At 33.5% G+C, this 15,000-nt stretch overlaps 2 protein-coding genes across 6 annotated transcripts in view; both read left to right on the forward strand.

Annotated features, from left to right (window-relative positions):
- The window catches only part of LOC122635386 (zinc finger protein-like 1), a 22,884-nt gene extending 20,733 nt beyond the window's left edge, over window positions 1-2,151 (forward strand). Inside the window, exon 4 of the mRNA XM_043825560.1 lies at window positions 2,110-2,151. The gene's annotated coding sequence lies outside the window, so the exon portion shown is untranslated. The remainder of the gene's footprint in view (window positions 1-2,109) is intronic.
- LOC122635380 (sodium/potassium-transporting ATPase subunit alpha) overlaps window positions 1-15,000 on the forward strand; it is an 82,732-nt gene that overhangs the window by 7,888 nt on the left and 59,844 nt on the right. The gene's annotated exons all lie outside the window — the stretch shown is intronic.

Genomic DNA, 15,000 nt, shown 5'->3' on the forward strand with positions numbered 1-15,000 from the left:
TTTTTTTTTTACAATCGACACTCTTTACATCATCATTCGTCGTACAGTTATACGATATTTGACTTACGATCTTTAGTCTGTCGTGTAACGTTCCTTCGTACAAATTCTTTTTATTTCACAGCAAACAAAATCTAGTATGGGAAGAACTGTTTTTAAAGTAGTAATGGAGATCCCATTTGCAGTAGGAAATTGCCATCTCGAAATCAAATTTTCTTGCAAAACGTTCCGACTATTTTAATTAAATTTCTTCCTGACTTATTTCGCGGGGAACGTTGGGATGCAATTATATGCGAGAGACGATTCGACGTTGCATTTACGTCTACTCGAGTTTCTTTTATACTTTTTATCATCATCATCGTCATCGTCGTCGTCGTCATCATCATCATCATCATCATCATCATCATCATCGTTTATTCAGTTCGAAAATAAAAGGATATACTCGTCGAATTGAAATGGAGTTTCTTCCAGAAATTAAGAAAATCCCGATCGAATGAAAATAATGTATAAGAGAAAATAATCGATCGATTTTTCTAACGATCATCGTAAAACGAGCGTTCGATAGAATATCTTAAAACGAAGTAAACTAAATTGGAGTCCGTGCACCGGATTAAATTACCATTTTTAAACGATATGGATTACTAGACTGAAACGAAGACGATAATGTTATCGAAGTGTAATCTTTTTCTTTTCTTTTTTCTTTCTTTTTTCTTTCTCTCCTCCCTATTCCACCCTTCATTTTCTTCGATTTTAACTCGCGTCGTTTTTCACGTTCCTATCGATTATTATACGTTCCAGTGAAAATATTAATCTACTCGATAAAAATATATATATCTACTCGAAAAAAAAAAAAAATATATATATATATATATCATATAATAATACTGGGAGTGATTAATTTCATTAGAAAAATATACGTACGTGTATACGTATTCGTAGCTGTATAAATACATACATATATACATAGACAGTCATACGTCTAAAACATAAACGTTATTATGCATTTATGATTACCGGACCATTCAATAGATCAAACAATACCAAAGCAAAAGGAAGAAAATCATAATATTGTCTTAACGATGGTGTACAGATGCGAACGGTTAATTATTTCTATTGCAACCATGCCTGTTATAAACACGTATATATACGTATGTATCTATATATATATCTATATATCTATATATATATATATATACACATACACACACAAATATATATATGTACATACAAATGCAAACACACATTTATACATACGTATATATCATATATTTCCATTCTATCGTTCGAGGTGCGTATCGAGGGTTACCTTTTATTAACTACGGTGCACAATTTCCTCCTAACGAACTTACGAACTATATATGGCGCGAACGTTCGCTATCGGAAAGGCAAATAAATAAATCATTCGATCGATTTCGAAATCGACGAAAGTATTCTCATACTTTATCCTGCTTTACTTTTCTTTTTCTCTTTTTCCTTTTTTTTTCTTTTTTTCTTTTATTTTCCTTTCTCTACTTTTTCATTCGGACTCGAGAGATGTAGAGGTCTAGAAAAAATAAGAAAAAAGAAGAAAAAAAAATCGAAACGAAATTTAAAGCCGAGTGTCAGCGACAGAATCGAGCTAAGTTTCTATGCATATTGCACATACATATATATATATATATATATATATATATATATATATAAGTGCACGCACCATATATACGCACGTACGAACACATACTCGATTTTCCCGATCGCTAAAAGTTTCCAATACTTTCGTATAACGAATTCGACTCATTTTATAAGTTGGAAACATCTTTTCTAATCTTCTCCTTTTCTCACCACCCTCTTTCCTCCCAACCTTGTAAGATAAGCGCTCGACTATGTCGCCGAAACTTGGCTGAATTTCGACGTTATTCTCGTTTACGTCGTATCATCAATTTTTACATATACTTGTAGGACGTGTAACGTATCCACTCACATACACACAGATATATATATATATATATATATATATATATATATATATATATAGATACGTATGCACGTATGGAATGAACGAGTTTTTTACGTGTCGATCGTCATTTCAACCCAGCCAAAGGGAAGTAGTTCGATGTACAAAGCGTACAAGACAGAGAGAGAGAGAGAGAGAGAGAGAGAGAGAGAGAGAGAGAAGCAATAGTCCAGACGTGACCGATGTGACCGATTAATTTCCGTCCTTTCAGTTTAACAACTCGGTCGCTCCACAAATGAGCTCGCTCTCTACGCTCCCGCGTTTATTCGCTTCTACAATATGTAAGCACGACTAAGACGATGACGAAAACTACCGACTACTACTACTACTAGGAAGAAAGAAAAATTTCTATCGATATATACATACATATATGTATGTATGTATGTACGTACGTACGTACGTATGTATGTATGTATGTATGTATGTATGTATGTATGTATGTATGTATGTATGTATGTACAAAGAGAAGAGAAGAATAGGAAAGAAAAGAAAAGAAAAGAAAAAATAAATAAATAAATAAATAATAACAATAATAATCGTAATAAATAATACAGAATCTTTTCATCATTTTTCTCAAAGAAAGAAAAATTTGATTTGTCGACAATATCGTATTGACAAAGGTAAAGAAACGAGTACGTTCGTTCTATGGAATATACGAGTTCGGCGCGTGCGTGATCAAAGAGAGATAGAAAAAGAGAAAGAGAAAGAGAAAAGGAGTATAATGCACACACGAACGTATCGACGTTCGACATTTCAAATTTTTTCTCGATAGACGTACGAAAAAGGGGCCCGAATAAGCGAAGAACGTAATTACATTCGCTTCGAGTCCTCCCGTCCCGTTTCATCATCCCTCTCCTAACCTAGGTGAATCTTTATTGGTCGCTTTTGACCGGACCAAGCACGTACCACCACCACCACCACCATCACCACTACCACTACCACCACTACTACCACCACTACCACCACCACCACCACCACCACTACCACCACCATCACCACTATCACCCCTTTTAACTCCGTGCGCGCGAGCTATCCTTTCCTACCCCACCATCTTTTCAATCGAAGTGGAACCTATAAAACGAGCCATGCTTTCTACAATTTCCGTCATACCAAACTCAAGGGGAGTCTCCTTCCATTAAATCGAACAAGATTTATTATATTCTTTTCTTTTTTTTTTGTTTTTTTTTTGAGCTACCACCACCACCCAGCCACCCACTTACCCTCGTTACTCAAAAATATTTGGTTTAGATTTTTCTCTTCCTTTTTTTTCTCTCTCTTCGTTTTTTCCCTCTTTTTCTTTTTATTTTTTAATCATTGTTTTTTCTATACGGTTTGTCGTCATTGTTGCGTCGATCTTTTTCTCTACGTTTTATCATCGCGTCTCTTCCCTTTCCGTATTTATTCTCTTCGGAGTACACTGGACGTGTTACGTAAGCTGGATCATTAAATAGTCCAACTCGAGAACAAGATATTGTATTTCTTGTCTCTTTTGCGAGATATATATGTATACGTATTCGGATACAAAAGTATATGAATGATATTTATCTGAGAGATTTGTAGATTTTGTTCGATGTAGATACGTACTTCGAACGTTAGTTTTGACGACGTATAAATCGAGATTGCGCCGTAGTTAGTTCCGAGGTTCGACGATATATATCGATTCGATAGGAACATCAAATTATCGAACACACACATACATACATACACATTCCGAAGGATTCAATAATTTTATTATATTATTTATATATTTATTATTTATATATCATCGACGATTTCGAAGAACATTCGTCAGTATCGTAAAAAGAAATCGATTGATATTCCTTCTTTTTTTATTTCTTTCTATCTATCCATCTATCTCTATTTCTCAAGCTCTCCTCTTAGCAATAAAATCGAAATAGAAAATGCGGAAAAGGGATAAGACCTTCTTTTTTCTTCCTTTTAGAGTTTCCGGTATCCAGGCTCAGATTTTTCATAGGAGAGCAACAGAAAAAAAGAAAGAGAGAGAGAGAGAGAGAGAGAGAGAGAGGAGTGTGTGTGTGTGTGTGTTACTGACCGTAGGGAGGAAAAGAGAATTATCATAGAAAAGGAGATGCGTTCTCGTGGACACGTCCAGGCGGGGTTCGTCGCGATGGTCGAGAGCTAGAGAGGGTGGGAGGTGTGGTGAACGGGTGTGGGGGAGGGGATAAAGCCCCGCAGTGCGGCGCGGTCGATACAACCCCATCCCCACTCTTTCGACCACCATTTCTCCCCTCGACCCTTTTTCCAACCCCTCTTTGACCATCCACAGTCTTTCTCTCTTTCTCTCTCTTTCTCTTTTCTCGTTGAGCTTCGTCTAACTTCTCTTCTCTTTCTCTCTCTTATCTACGAGCTTCTTCTTAAATTCTTTCATTTCTCTCTCTCTCTCTTTCTCTTTTATCGTCTAGCTTAGTCTAAATTCTTTCTCTCTCTTTTCCTCCTTCCTCATTTTCTCCTTTTATTCAGTTATTTTTCTTTCTCACCCTTCTTTCACCTATTTATTCCCTTCTTTCCTTGCCTTCTTTCCTTTCTCCTCACTCTCTCTCTCTCTCTCTCTCTCTTTCTTTCTCATTCTCTCTATTTCTTTCTCTCTCTATCTACCTACCTACTACCCCTCTTTCTTGCTTCCTTATTTCCGTGCTTTCAGGTTGCACACGCTGATTAGCGTGAGCGCCACCTACGTAGACATTCGACTACGTAGCCTGGCCATTGCACCGACCTATGTACTACGAAAGAAGGTCGAAATGGCTCGAGAGAGCTTGCAAGCTTCCACGCGAAGTTTTTTCTTTTCTTTTCTTTCACCGAATGAAGTACGACGAGAGAGACAGAGAGAGAGAGAGAGAGAGAATAGAGAAGATCGTCCTCTTTCTCTTTCTTATATATACGTGCATATATTTTATTTTATTTTATTTTATTTTATTTTATTTTATTGTATTTTATTAATTTTTATTCGTCTCTTAACTTATTTATTTCTTCTTTTCTGTGTGTTATTATTAAGAAAATATCGGACGAATCGAAAGATGTATCCTCCACCACCCACCACCCACCTTCTCGAGTAGTTTCCGATTAATTATTTTCGCTCGTCTAACTCTGGATCGTTAGTTTTTTATTGTTAGTGTCTGCCATTGTTGAGTATTATCACGAATACGGTATCCGTCGGAATTGGATTTGATACTGGTACGTCTTTTTGGAAGGTTGATTAATTTATAATTAATCTATGATTACCTTTATTCGAAACGATTATTCAACGACTATCGTTAGGATTATATATATATATATATCGTTTCATATATTCTTCGTTCTCTTCTTTTTTTCATAATTTTTTTTTTTTTTTCTTTTTGCGCGCATTTTCTTAACGCGCGAGCGCCGGATGCCGTGGAAGGTTGGATCGATTTACCCAGCACTTTTCCAGGACCAAAGGTAAATTGAATTTCGTTCGATCGACCCTTCTAGGTTATCTCTACTCTGCGTAGCTAGACGTTTCGAAAACTAGGAAAAAGAAAGGAAAAACTTTGTTAGGTTAATGGTTTTCCTAATAGGTACTCACTTTTATATATATGTATATATATATATATACACATAAAGATATTCTATACAATATATATATACATAAAGAAAGAGAAAGAGAGACAGATAGAAAGAGAAAGAAAGAGATATATATATATATAAAAATCATTTTTAAACTGTTTGCATCGAAAAGGGTAAAGTCTCTCGAAATAATATCGTTGGAGATATTGTGAACCAGTCGAGAGATAAATTTGGATGGACGGATGCTCGAGATAATTTATATTCCAGCTCGGAGCTCGAGCAAACACATACACACACACACACACACACATATATATACAGAGAGAAAGAGAGAGACAGAGAGAGAGACAGAGAGAGAGAGAGAGAGAGAGAGAGAGAGAGAGAGAGAGAGAGAGAGAGAGAGAGAGAGTATACATAACGTATATGTATCCGTGAACGTATATACGCGTACAAACGCGCGCACAGATGCAACGTTATATAATATATTTATATATGCATCTAATATATCTATATCCATATCTATGTATATAGACGCATACACCACGTCATATTTAGCTACAGCTAGATCCTTCCTCTCGATCGTCAGTTTACAAATTAGCGCTATTTTAATATCGTTATGCGTTGCAAGCGCAAAGGTTATCCATCGCGTACGTTAATGGGATAAGTAAAGTAGGTCAAAGGTGGTGCTCGTAGAGTAGTATGAAAACGTTGTTCGAGTTCACCTACAAGATCTCTACCCGTTGTTACTTGCTGTTGTTGTTGCTGCTACTGCTACTTGTTCCTTTTTTAAAAGATGAAGAACGTCCGTCGTCCTTCGTCAAAGTGAACATTTTTTCTGCGTGTACTCGACAACGTCGTTGTTCTACCACCCAATCGAAACTACAGGACGTTTCAAAAGTTACTTACGTTTTTTTTTTTTTTTTATGTTTTCCTTTTATTTTTTTTTATATATATATATTTTTATATTTACGAATCGATCGGATCGATCTCCGACTTTTTTTCGAATTTTTCCAGTTTCTTTTTTTCTCTCTCTCTCTCTCTCTCTCTCTTTTTTTTCGTCTTTTTTTCTTTCGATCATATAATCGGAAAGTTCTTTACAGCGCGAAGAAAAAGGAAAATTCAAGATAAAAATCTCGAGAGAGTAGTGATCGATTTTTTCCTTTTTTTTTCTAATATCATTCAGATACTTGTCAAGTTCATTTCTTTTTTCTTTCTTTTTTCTCGAATTGTCTAATCAGAATATTTCTTATAATAATAATAATAATAATAATAATAATAATAATAATAATAATAAAAAGAAGAAGAAGAAGAATAAGGAAAAAATAGAAAGGAGAAAAGAATTGGATGAACAAAAAAGAATCTATTTTTTTTCTCTCTCTCTCTTAATATTACCCAAGAATTTTTTTCTACTTTTTTTTTTTTTTTTATTCTATTTTATTTTTCTTCATCTTCTTCTTATTCTTCCTCGACATTCACCTTGTTATATTTTATTCAGAATTTTATTTCATCCATTTCGTTAAATCGAATTTTTTTACTTACGTATATACATACATAGGACATACCTCCGGTTTATATATTCTTTCGTATGAAACAATTTCGTTCGTTTATCTGCATTCGCTCGTACGATAAAATATGAAATTCAAATCGTAGAGTTTGCGGATGAAAGAGGGAGAAAAAAAAAGTATTTTTATCGCAACACCTTTTTCTTTCTTTCTTTCTTTTTCTTTTTCTTTTTTTCTTTTTTTTTTTCATTCTTTCTCCTTCATACCATTTAATCCGAGGTTTTCAAAGTAGTATAGCATAGATAAGAATTCATCGTTTACAAATACCCACACACATACACACACATACACATCCATCTACGTGTGTAAGTACGACGATAAACGTGGGAGAAACTCATTTAATTCGTGTTCTTTGTATTTGATTAATGAAACTTGTGATAAGCATCGGTGCTTAAAGAGAAGATTAAATGAAAAGAAAAAAAAAAAAAAAAAAAAAAAAAAGAAGAAGAACAAAAATTTAAGAATAAGAAAATAGCAAATAGAAAATGCATATTTGTATATTTCCATTTTGCCTCCCTTTTTCGTATTTTTCGATTGACGAAGCAAAGTAGGAGTAAGGTGAATAGGGTTATATAGTTTATACATGGATTAGATAGTAGGGATTAAGGCTTTGAGAGAGAAGGAAGGATGAGAGAGATAGAGATAGAGATAGAGATAGAGAGAAAGAGAGAGAGAGAGAGAGAGAAGGTTTAAGGATATGTTTTCGTAGGGAATCAAAAGGATGCCTTGGAATAGGATTGAATGAGAAAGGTCGAATGTATCTCGAATGGATACTTTGAAAAGGTCGAAGGTGAAGTAGGATCGAGGATGCATTAACGTAACGATTGTATTCCATGGACGCTTATTGGAGAATTGATAAATGCGTATACCTATGCACACGTCCATGTACTTATGTAAAACATATGTAAACACGAGTAGATGGATATAGAACGTTACGAGGGAAAAAAACAAAAAAAGAGACCCTTCCATACGACCTTCTCAATATTATTTATTTATTTATTTATTTATTATTCATTTATTAATTTGTTTGTTTTTTATTTTATTTTTTTTTTTCAAAGAACGTAATAAAAAGTTTAAAGGAGAGGAAGGGAGGGAGGAGGGAGGTGTAGAGAAAATTTTTGGTACGTACAGTGTTTTCATAGATCTGGATAGACGCGAACACGTTCGATATATTTTTTGTTGTTGTTGTCATTTTAGTTTTTTATTTTTATATCTCGTAAACGTTTAGATATATACAGTGGTTTCATAGATCTTGATAGAGACGAACACGTTCGATATATATATTTTTTCTCTCTTTCTTTCTTTCTTTCTTTCTTTCTTTCTTTCTTTCTTTCTCTCTCTTTTTTATTCTCTTAGTAACTCTTATCCTCGTTGTTTTTCTACGTGAAATATAAAGAAAATATCTTGACCGTGGAAAACGATTCGAGCCGAGGCGACGAGGGATTCGAGTAAATTTAGTCGAGTGCCAAGTAAATAGAGACTGCTCTTAATTACGTACTTCGGAACGCAGCCAAGAAGGAAGGGAATAGTCGCTAGGGATCGCATTAACGCCTTCCACGTACCAGATAGGTAGGTACTTCGATATGAATCGATCGAGGAGCCTCGCCCATTCTACTACTTTAGACCATCATACAACTTTCTATTATTAGCGGGAGGGGGTGGGAGGGGGAGGGACATCAGGGACGATGGAGGTTTCTTCATACTTAACGATACGACGAGATTCTTTGGACAGAAGAGAGAAAAACGAAAAGAAGAGGAAATAAAAATATCATCTACTCTTCTTTTCCATCAAATAATTTCTTTTCGTTAAATTCTTTAATTATTTTTTCTCTCTATTTTATTTTATTTTATTTTATTTTATTTTATTTTTTCCTTCTCGGACGAGAAACGGTCGAGAGTTTGTGCAATTGCGTGCTTAAGGACTCTCTCTCTCTCTCTCTCTCTCTCTCTCTTTATTTTTTTTTCTTTCTTTCTTGTTTTTTTTTTTTTTTTTCCTTTTTCTTTTGACGGCAGAGCGAGTGCAAATCATCGCTTTTATGCCTCTAATTCTCACTTGGCTCCTTTCCTCTTTATTTTATTTTATTTTATTTTTTTCTTTTATTTATGTCTTTTCTTCCTTCCATTCATTTTTCCCTCCCTTCCCTTCTTTCTTTTCATTTCATTTCATTTCTCGTCTGATAAATAACTCCTGGAAAACCAGAAAACTTCGTCCACTTCAATCGATTCACGATGAATCCTCGACGAGACGCGCTTTTTTATATTTCGTCGAATGTAACAGCGAAAGGGTTCTCGATGAAAATATATACATACATACATACATACATACATATATATATATATATATATATATGTATAATTTTTTTCTTTTTGACTTCAAACGAATATTCAATTCTTTTCTTCTTTTTTAAATAAAATTTCATACAAAGGGAAAGCAGATTGTTTATCTTATCGAAAAAAAAAAATATATATATATATATATATATATATACGTACACGTTTGTTTGCTAGTACGAAATTTCAATTTTGAAATAACAATTTTTCGAAAACTCCCAACTCCCATTTATATCCACTTCAACGATGTATACCCCTCTCTTCTCATCTCCATCCCCTCCCTAACTTCTCACATTCTCGAACGAAGAAGAATTTCATTTGAACGAAACGACAATGCCAAGTAAAAGACACCGACTCGTGCTTTATCAATGTGTTATCGTTTGCTCGAGGAATTTACTTTATATCGATTCTCTTCTAGCGTAATAATACTGTACCTATACATCGATGATGCTAATGGAAACGTTACGTAAGAACACGAACGAACGAAAGCTTTGCGTTGTGCAGTCTCTCTCTCTCTCTCTCTCTCTCTTTCTCTATCTATCTATCTATCTATCTAATTCTTTCTTTCTCTTCCACTTAGTTTTCTGGTCACGCGCGATCAACGATAATATCTTTGAACTATGTTTGTGCAAACTATAAGTCATTTACTTCTTCCCCTACCTTCTTTTTTCTCTCTTTTTTTTTTTTTTCTTTTTTCCAGCTCGAGCAAAACTTGTTGTTTGCACTAATAGCGTTCGAACGACAATTTTTTATTCTTTTATTTTTCAACAATTTTTTAATTTTTTATTTGTCGAGCGAGCGAATAATTACGATCGATGATTAAATTCGTTGGAATTCGTCTATTTAAAACGTACGATCGATCTCATCGAGTTTGACTCGACTTAACAACTAACTTAGATTCGACGTAAATCCGTACATCTCGTCTTATCATTTTCCTTACTCCCTTCTTTATAATTTTCATCTTCTACTATTTTTCTTCGTCTCTTTTGAATATTGTTTCTTTTTTTTTTTTTTCTTTTTTAATCTGTTTCTTTTTATTTAAAAGGAAGACGAATAAAAGGGATATAGGGCGTTCTTAAGTTACTTAAGCTCGTACTTTGAAAGACTATATCTACGTTTTGACTGACTATAACGCGTTAAGAAATATTTCGCGGAGCGACGACCGCTTTTGAAACGATTTGCAAACTCGTTAGTTCTAATTAGCTTAGTTAAAGCACGCTCTCTCGTTCCTATGCATTCACGTACCATCCGTGAAGCGATGAAAGATGCGAGCTCGAAGTTGGTTCGTTAGTCTTGTCTTGTTAAGTTTCTGCTTCGTCTTTATACATATCTATCTATCTATCTATCTATCTATCTATCTATCTATCTATCTATCTCTATATCTTTTTATCTGTCAATCTCTATCTTTATATTTCTTTATTTCCATCTCTTTCTAAAATATTCATCACGTTTTCTCGCGTTTAAGGAAATACAAGAAAAAGAAGTTAACTTTGAAAGAGAATATCGATTACGAAGCATCTATTTATAGGATCACTTTAATTATTCTACGAATTAATTAAAGTAATACATTGGAATTAGAAATTTGTTGGTATTGTTGCCATATAAACGAATTTCTATCGATAGTTTCCTTCTCGAAATCGAATATATTTCTTTTTCGTTTTTCACTGTTTTTTATTCTCTCCGAATACGAGAATTACAAACTGTGTTCTTCGAATTTAGATTTTGTTTGTTTGTTTGTTTGTTTGCTTGTTCTTTCAATATCAGAGAATCAGACTTTAGATTTTTTTTTCTTTCTCTATTTCTTTTTTTTTATGCAATTTTTCTATTTACTTATTCATTTCTTTTTTCGTTTCTTCGATTTCAACGAAATTCCTCGAAAGGGTGATATCGATAAAAAAAGTAATGAATATATATATATATATATATTTTTTATATTAATTTATCTCCGTTAATTTAAGTTCGTTAAGTCACCAAGTCTTCGAGGACCGAAAAAATTAAGAGGAAGAGATTATACCTCTACACCAGCATCTTAATTTCTTCCTTAATCTTGGAAATATATTTCCTCTATCCTCCTGCACGAATGTTAGATAAGTCGGACCAGGGGAATTTTATCGGGTCTCATCGTGAAAAGTCAAATGGGAGTTACGTGAAAAAAAAAAGGAAAAAAAAAAAAGGAAAAAGAAAAAGAAAAAGAATTTAGAAAAATTAACATTATTATATTAATTTCATTGAAGCGTTTTCGTTTTAGATAATTAACGTAATTTGATAACGTACGTTCTCTCTGAGTCTCTCATCCTTGTAATATTTATTTCTTTAATCTCACTTATTGCTCTAATATCCTAAATTTTATATGAATTCTTAAGTATTATCAAAATATCATTTTAATTATTTCAATCTTAATAGATGTTCCACGTTAAAAAATTTCTAATTTACTTGCTTTTCGTTCGATCGTTGGTAAAAAGAAAGAAAAAGTCGAAGGATCTTATTATTTTAATTGAATTAAATTGAAATTAATTGAACCACGCTATAAGTTGAAAAGTCTTTACAAAAGTTATCTTCTCATTCGAATTATATACTCGAAACTTAGCGCAACAAACGGAGACACATATTTGAACATCGGATATTTTTAGATTATGCCTGTTGGATCGTAAAGAATGAAGGATTTCAGTAAAAAAACTTACACGTGTTGGCATTGTGCATAAATTTGCAAGTTGAGAGATTAAAAAAAAAAAACAAACAAACAAACAAACAAACGAACAAGAATAAAAGTTTAATGAAACTATAACTAGCTTTTCTATTTATATTTATAACTTGCATATAATTACTATTTTCTATTTCTTATACAAGATTCTTTCAATCCTTATTTAAATCAACTCTTATATAATTCTATACAATTTTTATCGTAACATCTTATATCGCATAATTTCCAATTAATTACTATCCAATCATTTCTTATCAATAATAAAAAAAAAAAAAATTGATCAATCGATAATAAATCATTGAGAATAAATTAAATATTTTATACGAATTATTTTAATAATTAATTATTATTCTCATAATTAATTATTATTTATTGAAACAAAACAGTAATAATAGAATCGAGATAATCGTGTGATCAACTAATAATAATAATAATAATAATAATTATTATTATTATTACTATTATTATTATTGAATAATTAATAGGATTTTTAATAAAAGAAGAAGCTTTCGATGAGGAGGTCAGAACGTTGACGTCTTTCTCGTACACCTGACCTTAAGTTGTCGTATATCTGTATATATATATATGTATATATGTATGTATGATGTATGTATGTATTAGAAACGTCGCTGTTAACGCGCCTTAATGATGCACAATAACCTCGGATGCGTGTGTGCATGTATGCGTGTATATGTGTTTGTGTATGTGTATGCATGAGTGCGAACAAGCAAGCAAGCAAGCAAGCAAGCAAGCAAGCAAAGTTCGTTCGACCATTTCAATCGTACATTTCACTCTCACATCGTGCCTAACATTGGCCTAATGTTTCATCTAACATTGTGTGTGATACCAGGCATCGTTGCAAGCCAGAGAGCTAATGTTCGAGTCGGTTAAATGGTTGTTCCTGAGTCGAAACTACACGCCCACTACCTGTCTATCTATTTACCTATTTATCTATCTATTTATCTGTCTATCTGTTTGTTTGTCTCTCTGTCTGTCTGACTGTCTCTTTGTCTGTCTCTTCTTTTTATTTTTTTATTTTTTTTTTTTATTTCTTCTCTTTCTCTCTGGCAAATTTTATTTTTTTCTATATTGTCAATGATTCTTGGTCGATGTGTAATAGTATACATTATTTTAGTTTGATCGTTTCTGTGCATACACAGGTGCGTCCTCGTTTCGGGGCATTTTTCTTTTTTTTTTTCTTTCTTTCTGTCTCTCTTTCTCTCTTCCTTTACATCTATTACGGATTAATAATTTTAAATTATCGATGTGTATAAATATGTATATGTATGTATGTATGTATGTATGTATGTATGTATGTATGTATGTATGTATGTATATATATGTTGATTTCACGATTAAAATTCAAAGTAAAATTAAAGTGGTTGCGTGTACGCTCATCTGTATACATATATGCATACATACACATATATATATATATATATAATATATTAAAATATACATATCGATATAAATAATTTTAGTAATATATAATACACATTTATAAAACATATTTATTATGTATTATATATTTAATAAAATATATCGATCATTTTAATTTCAGTTTGGATTTTCATCGTGAATTTAAATATCGAAGTAATACTTTTTTCTTTTCTTTTCTCTCTTTTCTTTTTTTATGACATGTTTTATCTATATCGCAAATTTTAATCCCTCTCTTTCTATCTCTCTGTCTGTCTGTCTGTCTGTCTGTCTGTCTGTTAGTCTAGCTCTTTCTCTCTGTCTTTTTCCGTCTCTACGTCTCTACGTATAGCGAAATAAGAAAACAAAAATTAAGATAAAGAGATTAGGAGATATCATTAATTTCTCTCATTCTTACGTACACAAAGTTATCAGTTAAGTCATTAAAATACCATAAACGTAAATCGTATATCTGTCGTTCTTTTCTTTTTTTTTTTTGTCTCTCCTACTCTTTTTTTCTTTTTTCCTTGTCTCTCGCAATATGCACTTGTCTCTCTTCTTCGAGTTTATAAACGCGATATGTGGGCACGTAAAGCGGTAACATTACATACAATACTACACATACATACGTACATATATACCGGGCGTAAAAGTGTTTTGAACGCGGTAGGAATGAGTCACTGGCTCCGATCTGCTTTATACTCTCTCTCTCTCTCTCTCTCTCTTTACCTCCCTTCATTCCTCCGGTTCTCTTTCGCATCACGCTCGCGAAACACGAAGTAGGAGTACGAGCGGAGCAGAGCGGAGCCAGAGGTAGATTAAGTATAATGTGTCTCTTCCTCCGACGCAGATACAGTCACGGTCACCATAGACACGAGCGAGCACGCGGAATGCGTAACTTCATATCTCTGTGTTTTTCTTCGTGTGTACGTTATACACGTCTCTTTTTAACCAATCTCTCTCTCTCTCTCTCCCTCCCTCCCTCTTCTCATTCTTCTTATTTCATCTCTCGATCATCCCTAAAATCAAAAATTTAATAAAATGCTAAGTAGTCCCTTTAAAAGATCAGAATTACTAACAATGGATTCACTGACGTTTATATTTCGATGTCAGATAAATCTTTGTGAAAATCGAACTCCCATCGTATAGTATTCGCGTACTACATACGTATATATCGATAGGAGAGGAGGGTGATTAGGGTCATTGGTTTTCCAAACGAACGGAGCTGTTATCGGGAAGCAGTTTGCTGAGTCGCGATAAGACCCCCGGTACAGTTCCTCCAGATCGATCGTCCTGGTTGCGTCCATTCTCGCGTTAACTCTCGAGAGAACGTATATACTACCTTCCTTTCCCCTTGATGTCGTCAGCATCCTATTCTTTGTCAAAGTAGAAGACACCGTTCTCTCTCTCTCTCTCTCTCTCTCTCTCTCTCTTTCTCTTCCAATTTTCCATCGCGT

Source organism: Vespula pensylvanica, chromosome 18 (genome assembly GCF_014466175.1).
Source record: "Vespula pensylvanica isolate Volc-1 chromosome 18, ASM1446617v1, whole genome shotgun sequence".
Taxonomy (NCBI): Eukaryota; Metazoa; Arthropoda; class Insecta; order Hymenoptera; family Vespidae; genus Vespula; species Vespula pensylvanica.